Source organism: Leptonychotes weddellii, chromosome 5, assembly GCF_054177405.1.
Source record: "Leptonychotes weddellii isolate Sample4059 chromosome 5, ASM5417740v2, whole genome shotgun sequence".
In the NCBI taxonomy this organism is placed as follows: domain Eukaryota; kingdom Metazoa; phylum Chordata; class Mammalia; order Carnivora; family Phocidae; genus Leptonychotes; species Leptonychotes weddellii.
Genome location: NC_138373.1, coordinates 135,299,048 through 135,309,407, shown reverse-complemented (window position 1 = coordinate 135,309,407; position 10,360 = coordinate 135,299,048).

Sequence of the window (10,360 nt, the reverse complement as noted above, 5' to 3'; positions counted from 1 at the left end):
TTTTTTTTTTTAAAGATTTTATTTATTTATTTGAGACAGAGAGAATGAGAGACAGAGAGCATGAGAGGGAGGAGGGTCAGAGGGAGAAGCAGACTCCCTGCCGAGCAGGGAGCCCGATGCGGGACTCGATCCCGGGACTCCAGGATCATGACCTGAGCCGAAGGCAGTCGCCCAACCAACTGAGCCACCCAGGCGCCCGGGAATGGGAATTCTGATGGGTTTAGAGATACAAGGAAATAATTTGGAGCCTAAGGCACAGACCACAGAAGACAATGTTGAGAGTGGAGTCATCTGGTTCATCTGCAATGATTGTGAGAGCACTGAATTCTAGGAAAAGCAATCACCACAAATCAAGAGGGTTGCCTATTTCACAATGTTGCCGGAGCTGGCCCTGCTTGTGAATATCTATCAAAAGTATGTTTGGTTTGGAAGGCAATATGGCACCATCCACCAGTCAGCTGGAGATGCCAACCAGCGGTTGAGGTTTTCAGACTGATGTTTCATTCACAAAAAGAATTGTGCTCTTGAATTCTGTGTCATGGGGGAGATGGAACCTCGTTCAGCCTTGACAGATATAGTACAGAGTAGGGGTTTAGAGCCTGGGCTATGGTTTAGAGTTGGTTTGTCTGGTCCCAGGTCACCAGTTACCAGATATGTGCCCTTGGACCAGTGATCTTCATCTCTAAGTTCTCATCTCTAAAATGGGATAATGATAACACTTACCTCATAGCCTTGTTGTGAGGGTTCAATGAGATGGTGCATGTAAAACACTGGGCACAGAGCCAGGCACTCAGTGAATACATGTTCACAGCTATCATCATCATTGGTGGTGTTATTCTGGTTGCTCCAAAGGAGGAATCAGGAGAGCAGGGCTCTACTTTTTCCCTTTCTCTGCAGACCTGCATTCCTACTTTTTTCAGTAGGTCACACAAGCTTTCTGGACTTTGGTGCCATGATAGAAAGTCAGTAAGAGAGTGTGCTTCCCCATGCATCATCATGGATATAGGCAGAGATGAAGAGAGTGCCTGGCTCCCATCCTGCACTTTGTGTTATAGTCACTCGTGATGTCTTGATGAAAGTAGATCATTTCTAGGGGCACCTGGATGGCTCAGTCGGTTAAGCGTCTGCCTTCGACTCAGGTCATGATCCCAGAGTCCCGGGATTGAGCCCTGCATCGGCCTCCCTGCTCAGCGGGGAGCCTGCTTCTCCCTCTGCCCTTCACCCACTCATGCTCTTTCTCAAATAAATAAATAAATGAAATCTTAAAAAAAAAAAAAAAAGAAAGAAAGTAGATCATTTCTAAGCCAGACTTGAGGCCAGGCAAGCATGTCCCAAAAAATGATTATGAAAGGCCATGGTCTCATTTGTATCCGTGGGATTCCAGTTTGTGGAGGTGACTGAGTGACAACATGGAGAAGCCAATACCATTGAAAGAAGAATTTATTACTTACAGTTCCTCAGAGGGGGCATGCCATGTCATGCAGGGCCACAAGAGAAGCACCAGGTTTGGTCAGGAGGCAGAAAGGAGCAAGAGGAAAGCCTAGGCCAATGACTTTGTTGGGGTTTCTGCAGAAAAGGTAAAGTAAGGCAGAGTCAACAGCTAAGATTGGCTAGCTTGAATAATTCCCTTGGCATTTGGATTATAAGGGAGGTCTCTAGTTGCCTGGTACCTGGCCATAAGATGATTTAGGGAAGAGGAATATTGGCTTGGTGTGTGAGAGTTAGATAAAGGAGATGCTTAGGGGATGTGGACTCAGGATTGATGGGTTTGCACAGGAAAGTTGTGATCAGAAGTCAGATATTATCTTTAGGAATTAGCTAGCACTCTCCTCTGCGTCCTTAAGGTCCCCCCAAGTGTCAAAACATCACAAGATACAGAAAGTCTAAAAACATGATTAATACACCCATTCTTCTGGCTCCTGCTCTCATTCCGTGGTCCTCTGATCTTCAAGATTCTCTGGAGAAAAAAAAAAAAACATAGATGAGGTCATAGGCACCAAGGTCAGGGATACAGGTCCAACAGTTTTGGGTAGAAAAGCAAAACTTGCATATTCTGATAGATGATGCTAAAAGTATCCTTGCATTATTTCTCAGGTTCCATGGTGTTGCATGATTTACCATCTGTTTACAGCCTGCCCTGAGAAAAGAAAAAGAAAGGCAATGACAAAGAAAAGAGTTTCCCATAGCCTGCCGTACGTTTTGGTAGTACTATAGGCAACCAGCAAATTTATATCAGCTCTGCAGTTGCCTGTTGCTAGCTTAGAATCTTTAGTTTGCAATTTTAGAAAGGAGTCTGTGTTATAGCTATGGATTTCCGCAAATAAAACGAGACAAAGGCAAACACCGATTACCTCCCACCCACACGAGAAAATTTGTGTTGTGAATTATTCACGGGATCTGATTTTCTCTACTATAGATATTTTCATAGCAGGTGTACAAGACGTAAAGGTCTGGATCAAATTTCAGTGTTTTACAGCTACTTCCACGTATTAACTGATGCATGTATTCCCAAGTCTTGAGCATATTATAGATTTATGGTTCATGCTTATCCACACATGTTGCTGAATTGACTGGAAACCTGAGTATATTATAGATTTATGGTTCATGCTTATCCACACATGTTGCCGAATTGACTGGAAACCCAGATTTCGGGCCTGTTTTATTACTGCAGACTCATACCTGGTCTCCAAGATGCTATTCCCATTGCAGTTTATCTTGCACGTGTTAATGACTTACTGATACAGGTCGCTGGGTTTTAGATACAGTAAAATAAATCTTGAGACCAGAGTGTTGAAAGGATTGTATTTATTCTCAGTACTGCACATGAAATACTGCACATAATGAAAACATTTTCATTCTTTCCAAAAATACTAGTCATTTACATTCCTTTGATCTCCAATACGTGATTTCTCTAAATATTTATTGAATGCCTACTAGCTTATAAGCTCCCTGGGCCTGTTCATATTTTTTATCCTTCTCAAAAGCAGTTAGTTGTATTAGAAGCTAACATTTATAGTAGATTGGGTAATTGTCCTATTGCAGTGTTTCTCAAGGTACACCCCATGGTCCGTGTAAAGTCTGAAAGGATCCATCTGATGGGCATTGAAGGAATTAATCAGACAGTGGGAGACCTTCCTATTCTAGAGTTCCTGGGTGTTCACTGTTTTATACTACAGCTCACTTATTGGTGAATAAGTGAGTTTATGAAAGATTTCTAAACTTAGGTATTCATATTTTGTGTTGCATCCGTCGACTATTCCACTCAGATAGCTTACTCATATGCAATACTTGTCAGTGTTGGAAACTCTCCTTGTATGTGCACATATCTGGGCAGATGGTTGGACTTCCCATTGTATTCACGAAGGGTCTTTGTTATCAGAGCACCACACATCTGCCTTGAGTCGCTCGGGCTTTTCAATTGCTGCTCTCCTTGATTGAACTCTTTTTTTTTTTTTTTTTTGAATTTTTGCTTTGGTAGTCTTTGTCATTGCGGAGGTTTTTGTTTTTGTTTTTTTCTTATTGGAAAGTGGAATTGAATAGAATATATGGGCCCCAGAAACTTGCCCTGCCTAAGCTGTCCCCAATCAAGATATTGGGGGAGCTACAGCTCTAGACCTGACTTTCTCTTGCCATGGTGGACGTGATAGACTGGGAGGCACCAAGTACATAAATGATTCCTGTTTCTGTATAAGTTGACGAGGACTCAGGGTTACTCATGTGATAATGCTCTTCTTGCTTACTGCCTTTGACCTGTTTTCTATTTTTTTTTTTAAGATTTTATTTATTTATTTGAGAGAGAGAGAATGAGAGAGAGAGAGCACATGAGAGGGGAGAGGGTCAGAGGGAGAAGCAGGCTCCCTGCCTAGCAGGGAGCCCGATGTGGGACTCGATCCTGGGACTCCAGGATCATGACCTGAGCCGAAGGCAGTTGCTTAACCAACTGAGCCACCCAGGCGCCCTGACCCGTTTTCTTGAAGGGGAGAGAATTATACAGCTGGAAATGGTATCCAACCTGAAGCTCCCTCATCAAGAACTTTAGCCTTCAGTGACGGACTTGGCCATGTTCACAGGAGTGGCAGTTACCAATGATTGCAGCGCTTATAAGCTGTGACTTCATGGCTTCTTCAGTTGTTTAAAAAATCTTTCTCCCTGAGTATGAACTGTGAGCTATTGAGGGCTTCCAGAATGTTCCCTTCTCCCTTGTCTACATTATAAATTTTGTTTTGGCATGTGTGCTCACTGATACAGCACCCCATTTTCGAATTTTATCTGTGGGCCAATGTGTAATACAGAGGAAGGCAAGAAAACGATGCTGATCTCCTAGACCTGGCCATCATGACCTCCAAACTACAGGCGCCCAGAACAAAGTTGTGCCTGAAAAATCATACCAGCATTTTTATTATTTATCAAAGTCAGTACATTGTGCTTGTCTCTCCTAAAGCTTGTCACCTGGGGGTTGGAGGTGAAGAGGCGACAATGGGGGGTGGGGGTGGTGAGGGATGGGATGAGGGATATAAAGGAATAAACAGGCAATTACAATACATGGTGTTAAGAGCCTTGGTAGGGTAAGTTTGGGGTTCCATGGGGACATATGGGGGGCACATAAGCCCAATTTGAGGAAGTCATGGAGAAGTTTTAAAGAGGGAAGTTTGATCTAAGTTGAGATGCAAAGAATGAAAAGCAGATTACCTACAGAGTAGAAGTCTAGAAAAAAATCAAAGTTCTTTTTACAAAATAAAATTTAAAAATTTTAACTTTGATTTGCTCTGTGTTCTTGTAAGATGCAGATATATTTTCCCTTAGAAGAGCTTTGGGATCTTTAAAAGGCTGATTTCATCACTTACAACTTATCAAATACTTCTGAATTCCATGCCCCGCTCCCATATAAAGCAAAATGGCACCATTTGTTTTACTTGTCAGAAAATTAATTTTAAGATTTGCCATGATCGGGTGCCTGAAAATTAATTTGCCATGATCGGGTGCCTGGGTGGCTCAGATGGTTAAGCATCTGCCTTTGGCTCAGGTCATGATCCCAGGGTCCTGGGATCGAGCCCCACATCGGGCTCCCTGCTCCGCGGGAAGCCTGCTCTCCCTCTCCCACTCCCCCTGCTTGTGTTCCCTCTCTCGCTGTCTCTCTCTGTCAAATAAATAAGTAAAATCTTAAAAAAAAAAAAAAAAAGGTAGACAGAGTGATGGGATGGAGAGAGGCTATTTTAGCTAGGGTAATTGGAGAAGCTCCTATAAGGAGGTGATAACTTAGCAGAGGCCTGGATGGGGTGGAGGAGTGAGCCATATAGCTCTCTGGAGAAAGAGTATTCTAGGCAGAGGGAACAAAAGTGCAAAGGCCCTGAGACAGGAATGTGCTACATTTAAAGCTGACTGCCTGGAGGACAGGTGGAAAGTGATGTGGTGGTATGAGGAATAACATTTGAACTTGGCATTTCTCTCTCTCTCTTTTTTAAGATTTTTTTTATTTATTTGACAGAGAGAGAGAGAGCCCAAGCAGGGGGAGCGGCAGGCATAGGGAGAGGGAGAAGCAGGCTTCCTACTGAGCAGGGCGCCCTACGTGGGGCTCTATCCAAGGACCCTGGGGTCATCACCTGAGCTGAAGGCAGATGTTTAACGACTGAGCAACCCAGGCGCTCCTGAACTTGGCATTTCTCAAGAGGAAAGAGAAAGAAAGATTTGAGTTGTCTCTCAACTTTCAAATCTCTAATAAGGAGCTTTAAAAGCATGCTCCGAAGAAAGTAATAGTTCTGTCTAGAGTCTAGATCATCGCGCATACGCCTCAGAGTATTTTTATTTCTAGTTCTGATATTTTATAGACCTAAAATAGTCATCTTCTGCCCAAAGTCACACAGAGTGAGTGACAGAACTGAGATTTGAACACAGGCTACTGGATCCAGAACCTTTGTTCTTACCAAGATATCCACAGCCTGCACGATAAGATAAATGTGATCACTGTCTTCTTGGAGCTGGAGGAGGACACAGGCATTAAACGAGTAATTACAAACATGATGCATCTTCCCAGCAAGACCTAATCTCATCTGGAGAAAGTGACATTTAAGCTGAGAATTGAGGAAATGAACCAGATCCAAGAGATGTTGATCAGGCCTCTCACCTGCAGATCTGCCAGAGGTCAAGGCAGGGCGTCCGTGGCTTAGCTTGGACTCCCCCAGCAGTACCTAGCCTCTTGCCCTGAACAAAGTCTAGACACAGTTTTTTTTTTTTTTTTTTACTGGGTTTAAATAAAGACATTTAATTTCTTCCCTATTGCTGACTGCTTCTGGCAGAAATCTTCATCGTTGTTTGTAAATCCCAGTCTTCACAGTGTCTTGTGAGGTCACAGAACCAAATTCTTTCAGTTACCTGCAAGTGACACCCACTAATTTCAGTGGAAGCCACATGTATTTACTTGAGGGGAGAATTTGGTCAATGGGATATTGCAGAGTAATTAATGACAATTCCAGCCCCTTCAAATGTACATTTAGTATCTATAATCATTGTTTAAGAAGATTACATGCCACATGAATTAGAGGTTGTGGAGTCGGGGCCACCTCCACATTCCTATAGATGTCCATTCCTTATCCTGTTCTCCACTTCCTTTCCTTTTCAGAGTAACACTGTGTTGTTCTTACTTTTTTTTACACTTAGTTTTCCAGGTTTAAAAATAAAAACTATAGTTTAAAGCGTTTTTTAAAAAAATATGGAAGTCCTTTCTGAATTAAATTGGTTGGGTGGGGGGAGTTTGGACCCTGCCAAATAGGGCTCCCTGAAGATCTTGCCAAAGAGGACTGTCGGTCCAGGATGGCCCAGCCGGGGTCTGTCTGCTGCTGACCCCAGGGATCCATTCTGGCTTTGTGTATCTGTTTTCTGCTTTCTTAGCTCCATGCTCAGGAAGGAAATGTTGTGTCCTGCTTAGGCTGGTTTTAGATCTATGAATCATCTGGGTATTCCTCTGCATGTTAAAAAGTGTCTCAAACAAAGAATAAATTTGTAAATGTTTCATGGCTGGGAGCTGCAGGCTATAGACTGAGATGGTATCAAAACAGAAGCCTTTTTAAAAAATCCTTCCAATAGTGCTCTTATCTACCTCCTCTCTCATTCACTTTTTTTCTTCTTTCCCATTCTTTCTCTGTCTCCCACACGCATATTGTATGAGGGAAAAATATTAAATCGACACTTTGGAAACTGAAGTTCTACATGCAGTTCTGCTATTGTCTTTGGTACCAAAAACAAGTCACTCGACTTCTCTTGGACCCGATTTTGTTCAAAAAATATTTGTTGAAACCTACCATGAGCACTATTTTACTGGGTATTTGGAGGTGAAGAAAACATACAGTCCCTTGGTCTTTTGGAAATGACATTCCAGCAGGAAAATGAGATGTGACCACAAAGAGACAGGAACCAACCTCATCATGTCAAGTCGGACAGATCACCCACATTTTTTATGTCTGTGGCTCCTTTGTCTATAAAATTGTATGGCCTTATCCATGCTATATGTCCCAGACATTAAACATTATTAAAAATGCAGCACAATGGGGCACCTGACTGGCTCTGTTGGTGGAGTGCGCAACTATTGATCTTGGGGTCGTGAGTTCTAGCCCTGTGGTAAGCGTAGAGATTACCGGAAAAAAAAAAAAAAAAAGAATCTAGAATGGCCAAACCAATTGTTTAAAAAAAATGAAGTTGGAGGACTTATTCTGTCTGATTTGAGGACTTACTGTAAAAGCTACAATAATCAGGATAGCACCATGGTGGTGTAAGGATAGCCATGGATTAATGCAACAGAATTGAGAGTCTAGAAATATAGACCCACACGTATATGGTCAACTGAGTTTTGATAAAGTTGCCAAGGTAAGAAATGGAGATAGTCTTCAATAAATTATGCTGGAATAACTGGATTTCTAGATTAAGAAAAGTACCTTGACTTATTCCTCACAACATATGCAAAATTTAAGTTAAAACAGATTGTAGACCTAAATCTAAGAGCTAACACCAGAAACTTTCTAGAAGAAAAGGCAGGAGAAAATCTTTGTGACCTTGGATTAGGTAAAGTTTCTTATGTAGAACACAAAGAGGTTGAACCATAAATAAAAATGAGTAAATTGGACTTCAAAAAGACTAAAAACATTAGCTTGCCAGAACACATAAGGAAATGAAAAAGAAAGCCATTAAAAGAAAATATCTGTAAGGCATATATTTGAATAAGGACTTGTATCCAGATAACATAAAGTTGTCTTATAACTCAATAATAATAAAACAATCCAATAATAAAAAGGAAAAAAATATATTTGAATAGACACTGCACAAAGGAAAATATACGGGTGGTAAGAAAGCATACAAAGAGATGCTCAACATCATTGGTAATTAGAGCAATGCCGCTTAAAACCACAATGAGACACAACTATGCCCATACCAGAATAACAAAGATTAAAAAGACTAACAATAACAAGTGTTGGTGAGGGTATGGAGCAACTGGAAATCTCATACACAGCTGATGGGAATGCAAAATGATAAAACCATTTCGCAAAATTAAATTTCTTAAAATGTTAAAAATCACTTATCATATGACCCCGCAGTTCCACTCTTAGATATTTGCCTCAGAGAAATAAAAACATATGTCCATGGAAAGCTTATACATGAAGACTCATGGTATTATTATTTCATAAGAGTCCCAAACCGGAAATAATCCAAATAACTATTTAAAAAGAAAAAAAAGAGAGAGAGAAAGAAAATGGTCATATACAAGGGAATAGAGACAACTGAAAGGAACCAAGTACTGATAGAATAACACAGATGAATCTCAAAAGCATCCTTCTAAGTGAAAGAAGCCGAAAATGAAGTATCATACACTGTTCCATATGATCCCATCTACATGAAATTCTAGAAAAGGCAAAACGATAGTGGCAACAAGCACACCAGTGGTTTCCTGGGGCAGGGGGTAGGGAGAGGAATGCAAAGGGGCATGAAGAAAATTTGGGGGTTATGGAAGTCTTCCCAAACGTAATCATGGTGGTGGCTGCCTGACTATACATTTACTAAAATTCATTCACAGTTAAAATTGGTGAAATTTACTATACATAAGTTATATTTAAATAAAGCTGTAAAACTGTTAATTCAGAATAAATGCTCGGAGCTTAGAAAAAGCAGCACATTTTATAAAGCAATGTTTTGGCAGTTACAGAGGAAAAGGGAGAAGTTGGTAAGCAATAGAATTTCTGAGGTTCATCCAGGAAAAACTTCTACTCGTCATGGCACCCCAACAATCCTAGGCAATAGAGCGCCCAGCTTGGGACACGGCGTGGAAGCACAGGCAGAAATGTCAGGCACCAGAAATAGGTTTCTTATCACACACACACCCCCCACCCCCACCCCGCAGCAATCTCCGTCAGAGCCTACAGGCTGTGGCTTTGCTGCCTTATCTGGCTAGATAAGCCCTTAAGGGTTTCTCCTCAGCCGCTCCCCGGAGACCTGGAGGTGAGAGGGTGGGAAGTGTGGAGCAGCCCAGCCTTCCTGGTCTGGGTTTGACTCCCTGACACGGGATGTGTCCTCTCAACTGTGGAACTTGTGTAGCTCTCCAGCCACTCCTAGTGTTTCCTCTTGGAACATCATGTTTCTAGTCTCCTCTGAGGGCTCCCTCATGCATGCTCTACCTGGGATTTGATGTTTCCTGTGGTGCTGATTTCTTGAGGCCCTCAAGTTGAGCATGCAGTAGAGAGCTGAGGTTTTAGAGTATAATTAACACAAGGCTTCTCTGAGAAGACCCTCCAAACTTGAGCTCTCCTCCTCCTCAATCCCTCAACCCAGCTCTGTGCTCCAGCACCTTTCTCTTCCCTTTCGGTATGTGATCAGCTGCCATCCCTCCCAGGAACAGTCGGTGAAGAACATGATTTCTCCCAAAAACTCTCCCTGTCTGAACAAGCATCTTGGAAACTTGCTCGTTGCTTCCTCCCACATACATAGATCCATAATTTCACAAATTATTAGGATCCAAAAAGAATTTACAGCAAGTCTAGAGCACTGTTTGCCAAAATGTCTTCCTCAGAACTGAGAGGTCTTAATAGGCATTCAGTGGAAAATGGATTCCATGATCAAATATATTTAGGAAATGCCAATTAAATGGGTTTTTATATACTGTACACTACACAAAGTCTCAATATGGTCACTTTAAAAAAAATTTTTTTTTTTTTTAAAGATTTTATTTATTTGGGGGCGCCTGGGTGGCTCAATCGTTAAGCGTCTGCCTTCGGCTCAGGTCATGATCCCAGGGTCCTGGGATCGAGCCCCGCATCGGGCTTTCTGCTCAGCGGGGAGCCTGCTTCTCCCTCTCCCACTCTGCCTGCTTGTGTTCCCTCTC